The 12,442-nt window shown below is 43.4% G+C and overlaps 1 long non-coding RNA gene across 1 annotated transcript in view; it reads right to left on the reverse strand.

Moving 5' to 3' along the window:
* The window catches only part of LOC115201682 (uncharacterized), a 411,949-nt gene that overhangs the window by 137,543 nt on the left and 261,964 nt on the right, over window positions 1-12,442 (reverse strand). Inside the window, exon 3 of the long non-coding RNA XR_003879792.1 lies at window positions 4,168-4,215. This is a non-coding gene — a long non-coding RNA (uncharacterized LOC115201682). The remainder of the gene's footprint in view (window positions 1-4,167; window positions 4,216-12,442) is intronic.

Genomic DNA, 12,442 nt, shown 5'->3' on the forward strand with positions numbered 1-12,442 from the left:
GGGGTCATAGTGACATCAGAGATATAACACAAACGGGTTGAGTTAGGATCTTCTGACAAACCAAAGCTCTACAGGACCAGGTTGGCTTTGATGTCCTCACAAACACACATCAGCAGAACTGATATGTTTGGGAACAGCACTTAGTTCTAAAATGGCTGTTTTCTCGCGAGAGAAAATTTGTCTCCAGCTATGTACCATATGGTGTCCAATATTTTTTTTAATAAAAAAAAATATATATATATATTTCAAGTTCTCATTTACAACTGCGACCTGGCCAAGATAAAGCCAAGCAGTGCGACACAAACAACAACACAGAGTAACACATGGAATAAACAAGTGTACAGTCAATAACACAATAGAAAAAAAGAAAGTCTATATACAGTGTGTGCAAATGGCATGAGGAGGTAAGGCAATAAATAGGCCATAGTAGCGAAGTAATTACAATTTAGCAGATTAACACTGGAGTGATAAATGAGCATATGATGATGTGCAAGTAGTAATACTGGTGTGCAAAAGAGCAGAAAAGTAAATCAAATAAAAACAGTATGGGGATGAGGTAGGTAGATTGGGTGGGCTATTTACAGATGGACTATGTAAAGCTACAGCTACAGCTGCTCAGATAGCTGATGCTTAAAGTTAGTGAGGGGAATGTAAGTCTTTTTGCAATTCATTCCAGTCACTGGCAGCAGAGAAATGGAAGGAAAGGCGGCCAAAGGAGGTGTTGGCTTTGGGGATGACCAGTGAGATATACCTGCTGGAACGTGTGCTACGAGTGGGTGTTGTTATCGTGACCAGTGAGCTGAGATAAGGCGGAGCTTTACCTAGCAAAGACTTAATAAATGACCTGGAGCCAGTGGGTTTGGCGATGAATATGTAGCGAGGAACAGCCAACGAGAGCAGACAGGTCGCAGTGGTGGGTAGTATATGGGGCTTTGGTGACAAAACGGATGGCACTGTGATGGACTGCATCCAATTTGCTGAGCAGAGTATTGGAAGCTATTTTGTAAATGACATCACCGAAGTCGAGGATCGGTAGGATAGTCAGTTTTACGAGGGTATTTTTGGCGGCGTGAGTGGTTGTGGTGTTTGTGTGTGTCTGTGTGTGTATTTGTGTGGGTGTGTGAGTGTGTGTGTGTGTGTGTGCATGCGTGTGTGTGTGACTGTGTGTGTGTGTGTGTGTGTGTGTGTGTCCGCAATGTCTCTGTCTGTCTGTCTGTCTGTCTGTCTGTCTGTCTGTCTGTCTGTCTGTCTGTCTGTCTGTCTGTCTGTCTGTCTGTCTGTCTGTCTGTCTGTCTGTCTGTCTGTCTCTGTTTGTTTCTGTCTGTGTGTGTGCGTGCAATGTCTGTCTGGCTGTCTGTCTGTCTGTCCGTCCGTCCGTCCGTCCGTCCGGCCGTCCCTGTCATCCTGTTTGTGGTTTTTAACTGTGTGAGTTACATTTTACTGGCCATTTTTCATCTTCTAAAGGTGAGCGTACCCTTGATTTCTATTACACTAACTCTGCAAGCCCTATGGGCCTTGTTCAAAAGTAGTGCACTACATTAGAGAATAGGTTGTCAGTTAGGGACACTGATGCAATAGATGCCGTATGTATTCAGTGGTACGTTCTGCCAGTCTCTGACAGTGAGAGTGCAATAGCCTGGATAAATGACTAGTGTCATTTACAGTGGATCTCTCTCTATATCTATCTCTCTATCTATCTCTCTATCTATCTCTCGCTCTATCTCTCTCTCTATCTATCTCTCTATCTCTCTCTCTATCTATCTCTCTATCTCTCTATCTATCTATCTATCTATCTATCTATCTATCTCTCTATCTCTCTATCTCTCTATCATCTCTCTATCTCTCTATCTATCTATCTATCTATCTATCTATCTATCTATCTATCTATCTATCTATCTATCTATCTATCTATCTATCTATCTATCTATCTATCTATCTATCTATCTATCTATCTATCTATCTATCTATCTATCTCTCTATCTATCTATCTATCTATCTATCTATCTATCTATCTATCTATCTATCTATCTATCTATCTATCTATCTCTCTATCTCTCTATCTCTCTATCTCTCTATCTCTCTATCTATCTATCTATCTATCTATCTATCTATCTATCTATCTATCTATCTATCTACAGGCACAAACAATCACAGATTACAGAGTGGAGCCTGAGTTGAGATGGTTGTCGTTGTCTACTTGACTGTAGAAAAAATATTGTCAAATTACAGTGCCCCTGGAGCAAATTAGGGTTAAGTGCCTTGCTGACTGTCCTTTGTGTACACTCTCAGTAGCCCACATTATGTCAGATGGACTGTAAATAACTCTAAATGCCTATTAGTGGCTGATACAATGCAATATTATTGAATGCTTAAAACTTAATAATACATTTTGGCCTTTGTCCAGCAGTACAGGTAACCTGCGAGAAAAACACTTTTTAGTGATTTATGAGTTTCAATTGGACAGAAAGAGAGGAACACTGGATGGACCCATACACACCACACACACACACCACACACCACACGCTACACACACCACACTCCTCAGAGATTCAAAACTGATTATAAATGTGTTCATTTCTGTGTTCTACCCTGAGGGTAGGCTAAATCTAATGAGGGAATGTATTCATATTCAAGGTGAACAAAATAATAAAACAGAGCATCAAAAACATGTTGGATGTTGAAAAATAAATGACTTGGAGAACTGTTTGAAATTCGAGACCGGCAACACCGTAGCATGATTTCTTTTGACACTTTGTTCTAAAATGGAACACACAAGAAATATGGAATATTTGCATCACTAAACACACTCAGATTCTCAGAATTCCACTCATTAAGTAGAATGTTCTATTCTTCTAGAACGTGGCTAGTGATTACTGCAAACGAGCTCCAACAATTCAAATGCAATGTAGCAACAGCCACAGTTAATAAAGCTGCAATGTAACGTTTTATTATAAAAGCAAAAAATACCAAAGTGTTTTGGGGATACTAAGTTACAACAGCTATTCAGGTATCAAACTCCCAAACACCCAGCCTTCAAAATGAGTGACACCGTTCACTCAAAATGACACAACAGTAATACCACCACTGCCTCTTTGGATACACCCTCTCAAACATTGGAGAGTGAAATCAGAACACCCGCAGTGGATAAAAAAAACACATAGCCATGTAGGAGTACTCACAGTGAGGGTAAAGAGGAGAGGTGGAGTACTCACAGTGAGGGTGAAGAGGAGAGGTGGAGTACTCACAGTGAGGGTGAAGAGGAGAGGTGGAGTACTCCCAGTGAGGGTAAAGAGGAAAGGTGGAGTACTCACAGTGAGGGTAAAGAGGAGAGGTGAAGTACTCACAGTGAGGGTAAAGAGGAAAGGTGAAGCACTCACAGTGAGGGTAAAGAGGAAAGGTGGAGTACTCACAGTGAGGGTAAAGAGGAGAGGTGGAGTACTCACAGTGAGGGTAAAGAGGAGAGGTGGAGTACTCACAGTGAGGGTAAAGAGGAAAGGTGGAGTACTCACAGTGAGGGTAAAGAGGAGAGGTGGAGTACTCACAGTGAGGGTAAAGAGGAGAGGTGGAGTACTCACAGTGAGGGTGAAGAGGAGAGGTGGAGTACTCACAGTGAGGGTAAAGAGGAAAGGTGGAGTACTCACAGTGAGGGTAAAGAGGAGAGGTGGAGTACTCACAGTGATGGTAAAGAGGAGAGGTGGAGTACTCACAGTGAGGGTGAAGAGGAGAGGTGGAGTACTCACAGTGAGGGTAAAGAGGAGAGGTGAAGTACTCACAGTGAGGGTGAAGAGGAGAGGTGGAGTACTCACAGTGAGGGTAAAGAGGAGAGGTGGAGTACTCACAGTGAGGGTGAAGAGGAGAGGTGGAGTACTCACAGTGAGGGTAAAGAGGAGAGGTGGAGTACTCACAGTGAGGGTGAAGAGGAGAGGTGGAGTACTCCAGTGAGGGTAAGAGAGAGGTGGGAGTACTCACAGTGAGGGTAAAGAGGAGAGGTGGAGTACTCACAGTGAGGGTAAAGAGGAGAGGTGGAGTACTCACAGTGAGGGTAAAGAGGAGAGGTGGAGTACTCATAGTGAGGGTGAAGAGGAGAGGTGGAGTACTCACAGTGAGGGTAAAGAGGAGAGGTGGAGTACTCACAGTGAGGGTAAAGAGGAAAGGTGGAGTACTCACAGTGAGGGTGAAGTCAGAAGGCTGTTGTAGATCTTTACTCCTGTGAACCTGCAGACACACAAAGAGAAACAGAACACCAGGGTGATAAGAAACCAAAGAGAAGGAAGAGGGCAAAGGTCAGGTAGTATGGGGGAGGGGAGAGGGGGCTGCCAAGTCACCCACTTCCATCCATATCTGGGGATATCGGGAGATGTTCGTAAGCATCTGTTTCTAATTCCAAAGGTTCAAGTTGAAATCCACTGATATGAAGTTGTTTTTGATCATTTTTAGAGTTAATGCCTAACCTTACCTTAACCAATCAGAGTTAATGCCTAACCTTACCTTAACCAATCAGAGTTAATGCCTAACCTTAACCCTTACCTTAACCAATCAGAGCTAATTCCTAACCTTAAGAATTTGGAGCAAAATTCTTTAGTCTAAGATGTTGGGGGGGGGGGGGGAGATCTATATGGAATTGTTTTAAGATGGTCATACTATGGATCATTTAGCTATTTTGATTTAGAATTTTAGGACCCCTTTAAGTACCACAACAACAACAACAAAATAAATGATTTTATATAGATTTTGTCCTTTACTACTAAATCCTATAGAAATACATTGAACAACACGTTCATAAATGGCAGAAAGAACAGTCCAAAAATAAATCGTAAGAAACAAGGTTTTGAAGTGTCTCTCCTCAATCTAGGAGATATTAAAAAAAACTCACAAAATATATATGTATATATATTTTTACTTATTTAGGAAAATATCTTCATACTTCCATTAATTTTTTTAATAACGGGTACTGGTTACCTTCAGACGAGCCCGTTCCACTGGTGGAGAACACCACTGTGTTCGTGAGAGTCTCCCCTTTCCATAGAGTGGTCATGCTAGTTTTGTAGGTCAAACCGTTCGGACACTACAGATGTTTACGTGAGAAGACCTATTTTCAGGATGTCTCATGGTCTGACAAACACCGCTCTACCTCTGTCACCTTTCACCCCAGATGCAGAAGCGCGACATACTGGCGGATGCGATTGATTTAGACTCATCCAATGCAAAAAAACAAACAGATATATCTAGCTTAAACTGACGGATTTTGATTAGGATTTTTTTGTTTGTTAAGTAACTTAGATTGATGCACCTGGTGCCTCGACTTTAGGGGGTGAATGCCTAAACTTAACCTTAAACACAAATTTCACGTTTGGAACATTCTTTTAAATTTGACGTTTGAGAAACATGGATGACTGTCTAATTCTGATGTGACACTGTGAGAGCTTGTAGAGAGGGGGAGTGATTGTGTGTGTGTGTGTGTGTGTGTGTGTGTGTGTGTGTGTGTGTGTGTGTGTGTGTGTGTGTGTGTGTGTGTGTGTGTGTGTGTGTGTGTGTGTGTGTGTGTGTGAAATACACAGGGAGGAAGAAAGGAAAAGAGGTCCACTGTCATCTCTCTTTCTGTCAAGCCTCTGTTTGAACAGTGTATACCCCTCTTCTCTCCTCCTCTCCATCCCTCTCTTCTCCCTGCGATGGCATAAATCCCCTGTTAACAGGAGGTAGTTTGGCTTCAATATTTCATAATAACCCTGTGAGCCTGTCTCTCTGGCCCACTACCAGAGAATAAAGATGTAGGCTGTGTCCCAAAAGTCACCCAGGTTTACTTCACAATGCACTACTTGATGTTTTGGGACACAGTGGGAATAAAGACACACCTTCCACTCTGCTGTCTGCTCACTCTCTACCTCGCTCTCTCTCTCCTTCCTTCTCCATTCATTTCTCTCTCACTCTCTCCTTCCATAGTGTTTTACTTGCTTTCTTTATGTGTGCACGTGTGTGTGTGTGTGTGTGCGTCCTCTCTGTCCTTTTAGGTGGTGTGTGATGTGTGTGTGATGTTTAATGTGTGTGATGTGTGTGTGATGTGTGTGTGATGTGCGTGTGTGATGTGTGTGTGTGATGTGTGTGTGTGATGTGCGTGTGTGATGTGTGTGTGTGATGTGCGTGTGTGATGTGTGTGTGTGATGTGTGTGATCACTCCATCTTCTTTCTCTGTCTCATGATCAGACACCACTACCACACATTATCACACACTGCAATCTGTTGATCCATATCCACACACACACACACACACACACACACACACACACACACACACACACACACACACACACACACACACACACACACACACACACAGCTGTTTTCTCTACTCCTATAAACAAGACTGATATTAACCTTTTCACATGTGAGTTCCAAATATCTCTAATATATTTTTTTATGTGGGATGTCAGAATGCACTCACTGATCCAAAATGTGATTATTACGCAACAGGACAGCTAACCCACGCTGCCCTCAAACCAAGGCACGCTGCCTGCTAATTATTTACAGACTATGTTTCAATTTGTCAATTTCAAATTCTTTTCAATACATTTTTTTTTCTACAGTTTGAATTGCCTCTTTAATTACACCTAAGAAATAGCCCATTTCACTGTTGTGGACAATTTCTGATTGAGAATTTACCCCATGCCTCTCTTCAACTAGAGCCCTGCCTCACTTCAACTAGAGCCCTGCCTCTCTTCAACTAGAGCCCTGCCTCACTTCAACTAGAGCCCTGCCTCTCTTCAACTAGAGCCCTGCCTCTCTTCAACTAGAGCCCTGCCTCTATTCAACTAGAACCCTGCCTCACTTCAACTAGAGCCCTGCCTCTCTTCAACTAGAGCCCTGCCTCTTTTCAACTAGAGCCCTGCCTCTATTCAACTAGAGCCCTGCCTCTATTCAACTAGAGCCCTGCCTCTATTCAACTAAAGCCCTGTCTCTCTTCAACTAGAGCCCTGCCTCTATTCAACTAGAGCCCTGCCTCTATTCAACTAGAGCCCTGCCTCTATTCAACTAAAGCCCTGCCTCTATTCAACTAGAGCCCTGCCTCTCTTCAACTAGAGCCCTGCCTCTCTTCAACTAGAGCCCTGCCTCTCTTCAACTAGAGCCCTGCCTCTCTTCAACTAGAGCCCTGCCTCTATTCAACTAGAGCCCTGCCTCTATTCAACTAGAGCCCTGCCTCTATTCAACTAGAGCCCTGCCTCTATTCAACTAGAGCCCTGCCTCTCTTCAACTAGAGCCCTGCCTCTCTTCAACTAGAGCCCTGCCTCTATTCAACTAGAGCCCTGCCTCTATTCAACTAGAGCCCTGCCTCTCTTCAACTAGAGCCCTTCCTCTATTCAACTAGAGCCCTGCCTCTATTCAACTAAAGCCCTGCCTCTATTCAACTAGAGCCCTGCCTCTATTCAACTAGAGCCCTGCCTCTATTCAACTAGAGCCCTGCCTCTATTCAACTAGAGCCCTGCCTCTATTCAACTAGAGCCCTTCCTCTATTCAACTAGAGCCCTGCCTCTATTCAACTAGAGCCCTGCCTCTATTCAACTAAAGCCCTGCCTCTATTCAACTAGAGCCCTGCCTCTATTCAACTAGAGCCCTGCCTCTATTCAACTAGAGCCCTGCCTCTATTCAACTAGAGCCCTGCCTCTATTCAACTAGAGCCCTGCCTCTATTCAACTAGAGCCCTGCCTCTATTCAACTAAAGCCCTGCCTCTATTCAACTAGAGCCCTGCCTCTATTCAACTAGAGCCCTGCCTCTATTCAACTAGAGCCCTGCCTCTCTTCAACGAGACCCCAAGCACTTCCCCAGTCTTTCCCCAGATCAAGTATGAAGACATTGCGCATATTTTGTCAGGTCAGGCCTTGCACAAACTTTTTCCCCCAGCACATTTTCTGTCTGGCACCTGCATTGCCTTCATTGTTTTCCTTACAAATTGGACTTTGGACATGTATGTGTTCCTATCAAAGTACGTGGCTTATTTTCTGTATATCATGTTGTCGTTTCTGCTGTAGCACACCGTATGTATGTGTGGATCATAATGTATTTACTGCTTTATTCACATGTTTTCAAGTACTGGTGACAAATCATGCATTCCGATCCTTGCATAGATTGTAATGGACATGATATGTGTGAAACATTCTTTTGAAGGTTGTACTGATTATGATGAGCTAATTCTCAGCAATTTGCTGGCTATGTGTGGCGCTTATGTTTGTTGACATCATACAATGCATTCATACAATGCATTCATGTAAATGTCTCTTAGACCACAGATGTTATAACAAGGGATAGTTCACTCAACTGACTTATGGTGCTTTCAAGACATCTGGGAACTCGGGAAAAATACTATGTCAAACCATGACATCAGTGTTCTAGAGGTCAGAAAGTCAGAGCTCTAGAAAGAGGCCAGAGTTCCCGAGTTGGAATTCCAAGTTGGATGACTAGAATAATATAATAATCCCAGTCGGAGCTCGTTTTTTTCAGAGTTCCCAGATTGTCTTGAACGCACTGAAGTCGGAAGTCGTAGATTTCCGAGTTCCCAGTTGTTTTGAACTCGGCATCAGATTGTAACATTGGTACCTCAAGGTTGCCAGCTCAGACCCCCCTCTCCAGGGGTTCTCCTGTGTTTGCCCCCAATTTATTGATAAATCCCCCATCATAGTAATATTTCCTACATCATATCCCCCCCCATGATACTTTTCACCATTTCTACCCCTCATGGGCTTGAAAACCCACCACAAATTAAATTGAACCCCCCTATAAATCCCCCTAAAATGGTTTCATCCCTGTTTAGCATTTGCGCTACAGCTAGGCTAGGCAGTAGGGTTGTATTTGGTGTGATGATCTGTGAGGTGCTAACATTTTATTTGCTTTGTGATTTGTCAAGTCATGTGCTCCGGTTCTTGTATACACTGTAACAAGTACATTTGTAATGTGCTGAAAAGTGGCTAAACTAAGTTCATATTTTTCAGGCAATGAGAGCAGCCATCTTTGACTTTGTTTATTAGTGTCTTAGTGTGAATGGCATTCTGGGATTAGGGAGTTTTCTCAAAGTCATCATAAAGAATTTAGCTTCTGTTAGCTTAGTTGACACGCATCTCTTTACTAAACAATATTACATTTCTACCCCTGTCCAGCTGTTGGGTCGCTAACTAATGTTTTGTATTTTGTCAGCGCAACCTGTTATTTAGACTGGTTTATGGAATGAGTTAGTTGTGGATGTATTCCGTGTGATGTTTGGATGATGAAGATCACATTTATCTTCTACAATAAATTTTCCCCTGAAGTGAGCAGATCAGATCAGATCAGAACAGATCAGATCAGATCAGAGCAGATCAGAGCAGATCAGATCAGATCAGATCAGAACAGAGTTGAACAGATCAGAGCAGAACAGATCAGAGCAGAACAGAGCAGAACAGATCAGATCAGATCAGAACAGATCAGATCAGAGCAGAACAGATCAGAGCAGAACAGATCAGAGCAGAACAGAGCAGAACAGATCAGATCAGATCAGAACAGATCAGATCAGAGCAGAACAGATCAGAGCAGAACAGAACAGATCAGAGCAGAACAGATCAGATCAGAGCAGAACAGAACAGAGCAGAACAGATCAGATCAGAACAGATCAGAGCAGATCAGATCAGATCAGATCAGATCAGAACCGAGCAGAACAGATCAGAACAGATCAGATCAGATCAGATCAGAACCGAGCAGAACAGATCAGAGCAGAACAGATCAGAACAGATCAGAACAGATCAGAACAGATCAGATCAGATCAGATCAGAACCGAGCAGAACAGATCAGAGCAGAACAGATCAGAACAGATCAGAACAGAGCAGAACAGATCAGAACAGATCAGAACAGAGCAGAACAGATCAGAACAGATCAGAACAGATCAGAGCAGATCAGATCAGATCAGAACAGAGCAGAACAGATCAGAACAGATCAGAGCAGAACAGAGCAGAACAGATCAGATCAGATCAGATCAGATCAGAACAGATCAGAACAGATCAGAACAGATCAGAGCAGATCAGAGCAGATCAGAGCAGATCAGAGCAGAGCAGAACAGATCAGAACAGAACAGATCAGTGAGGAAACAAAAAACAACTGTAGAGGAGTGAAACCAGCAAGCAGCTTTGAGAAAACAGGTACACACAGACTCTCGCTGTCTGTCTGTCTGTCTGTCTGTCTGTCTGTCTGTCTGTCTGTCTGTCTGTCTGTCTGTCTGTCTGTCTGTCTGTCTGTCTGTCTGTCTGTCTGTCTGTCTGTCTGTCTGTCTCTCTCTCTCTCTCTCACTCTGTCTCTTTCTCTTCTCTTTCTCTCTGTCTCTCTACCCCTCTCTCTCTCTCTCTCTCTCTTGCTCTCCCTTTCTCTCTCTCCCTTTCCAGCTCTCTCTCTTCTCACTCCCTCTCTGTTTATCTCTCTCTCCCTCTCTTCTTCTGTGTGTGTGCGTTGGTGTGTGAGTGCACGTGTGCGTTCGTGTGCGTGTGAGTGCACGTTCGTGTGCGTGTGAGTGCACGTGTGTGTGTGTGTGTGTGCGTTCGTGTAAGTGCACGTGTGTGTGTGCGTTTGTGTGCGTGTGAGTGCACGTGTGTGTGCATCCGTCAGCCAGCCAGACAGACAGCCACTCAGTGTCAGCCAGCCAGCCAGCAAGCCAGTCAGTGTCAGCCTGTCAGCCAGTCAGCCAGCCAGCCAGTCAGCCAGCTAGACAGCCAGCCAGACAGCCAGACAGCCATCCAGTCAGCCAGTCAGCCAGCCAGCCAGCCATCCAGCCAGGTGAGACCATGACAAAATATACAGATTTAATCCCACTAAACAAACTACACTTCCCATGAGGCTTTGCTGTCTGCTCCATATATCAATGGAGTTGGAGTTTACTGCATGTATATTGTTGCATATGGATGTGTTCCATATGTTTACCATTCCCCTACGGATGTTGGATGTGTCTTGAAAGTCTTTCATTTGCATGTAATGAAAGGACAGAAAACAGACTGTAAAAAAAACATTTGGGATGCAACAACAACTCTCAGAGAGTGAGGCTAATGCAATATGTCTCGCTATGTAAACACACTGAGCCCTGAACAGCAATCACAAAACAAACCAACTGCAAACTGTCTATTTGCTAAAGGCTTAGTCCCAGATGTAGTTTGTCTAATTTTGGCCAGGGATCAAAGGTCACAGCTCTACTTTATCGCTTTCTCTTCTGCTGACAACCAGTGAGTTCCAGACAACCTCCTTTTCTCTCCTTCCATCCTTCTTTCTTTGTTATCTTGACCAATGCACACATCCACTCAAGTACGTACACACGCAAACATGCGCACACAAACACACCCACCCACACACACACACACACACACCCACACACACACACACACACACACACATCCGTTGATATACAGTATATACAGTACCACAACTACTCATTCCAGGGTTTTTCTTAATTTTTAATATTTTCTACAACGTGTGAAAAACTGTCATCAAGGCATAGGATGGCTACTTTGAAGAATCTAAAATCAAAAATGCTTTGATTTGTTTAACACTTTTTTGGTTACTTCATGATTCCATATGTGTTATTTCATAGTTTTGACGTCTTCACTATTATTCTACAATGTAGAAGAGAGTAAAAATAAAGAAAAACCCTTAAATGAGTAGGTGTGTCCAAACTTTTGACTGCTACTGTAGTCCAATACTGTATATATCATCAGTATCTCACCACCCGACCTTTCCCCATCCCACTATTACAATATGACTTCTTAAAATATTTCGCTGTCCAAGTTAACAAAACAACCCAGCCTCAGTGTGCGCCCCAAATAGCACTCTATCCACTATTTAGCACCCTACTTTTGAGCAGGGCCCATTTGGAAATCCCATAGGGCTCTGGTCAACAGTAATGCACTATAATGGAAAAGGGTTCTATTTGGGACGCGTTTCAGTGTAACCATGCAGACCCTGGTTGTGACAGAACTCTCATGGATATTAATATTTTCTTTCCTTGTCATTGGTTGTTTATTTACCATCGTTCCGATCCACTCTCATTCTGTTATTGAGACCATCCATCCTGTCAGTCGTACCCCATTAAACAACGACTTGTGTGTGTAGAGGGGAAAGGGTGTGTCGGGGGAATGTGCATGCGTGTCCATTCTGATGTGACAGGGGAAGGAAGAACATTGTGGGAATGTAATGAGAGTGTTGTGAGAACGTTATTAGCGGGTTGTAAGATGCACAGTCAAGCGTAGCATCAGCGTTTGTGAGAGCACTTTGAAAACATCTTGAGATGTTTGTCTTTCACTGCTTCTTACGCTGTCATCCTTTATTTCTCTCTGTCTCTCTGTCTCTCTCTCTCTCTCTCTCTCTCTCTCTCTCTCTCTCTCTCTCTCGCCTCTCTCTCTGTCTCTCTCTCTCTCGTCTCTCATCTCCTCGTCTCTCTCTCTGTCG

Source organism: Salmo trutta, chromosome 10, assembly GCF_901001165.1.
Source record: "Salmo trutta chromosome 10, fSalTru1.1, whole genome shotgun sequence".
Lineage (NCBI taxonomy): Eukaryota > Metazoa > Chordata > Actinopteri > Salmoniformes > Salmonidae > Salmo > Salmo trutta.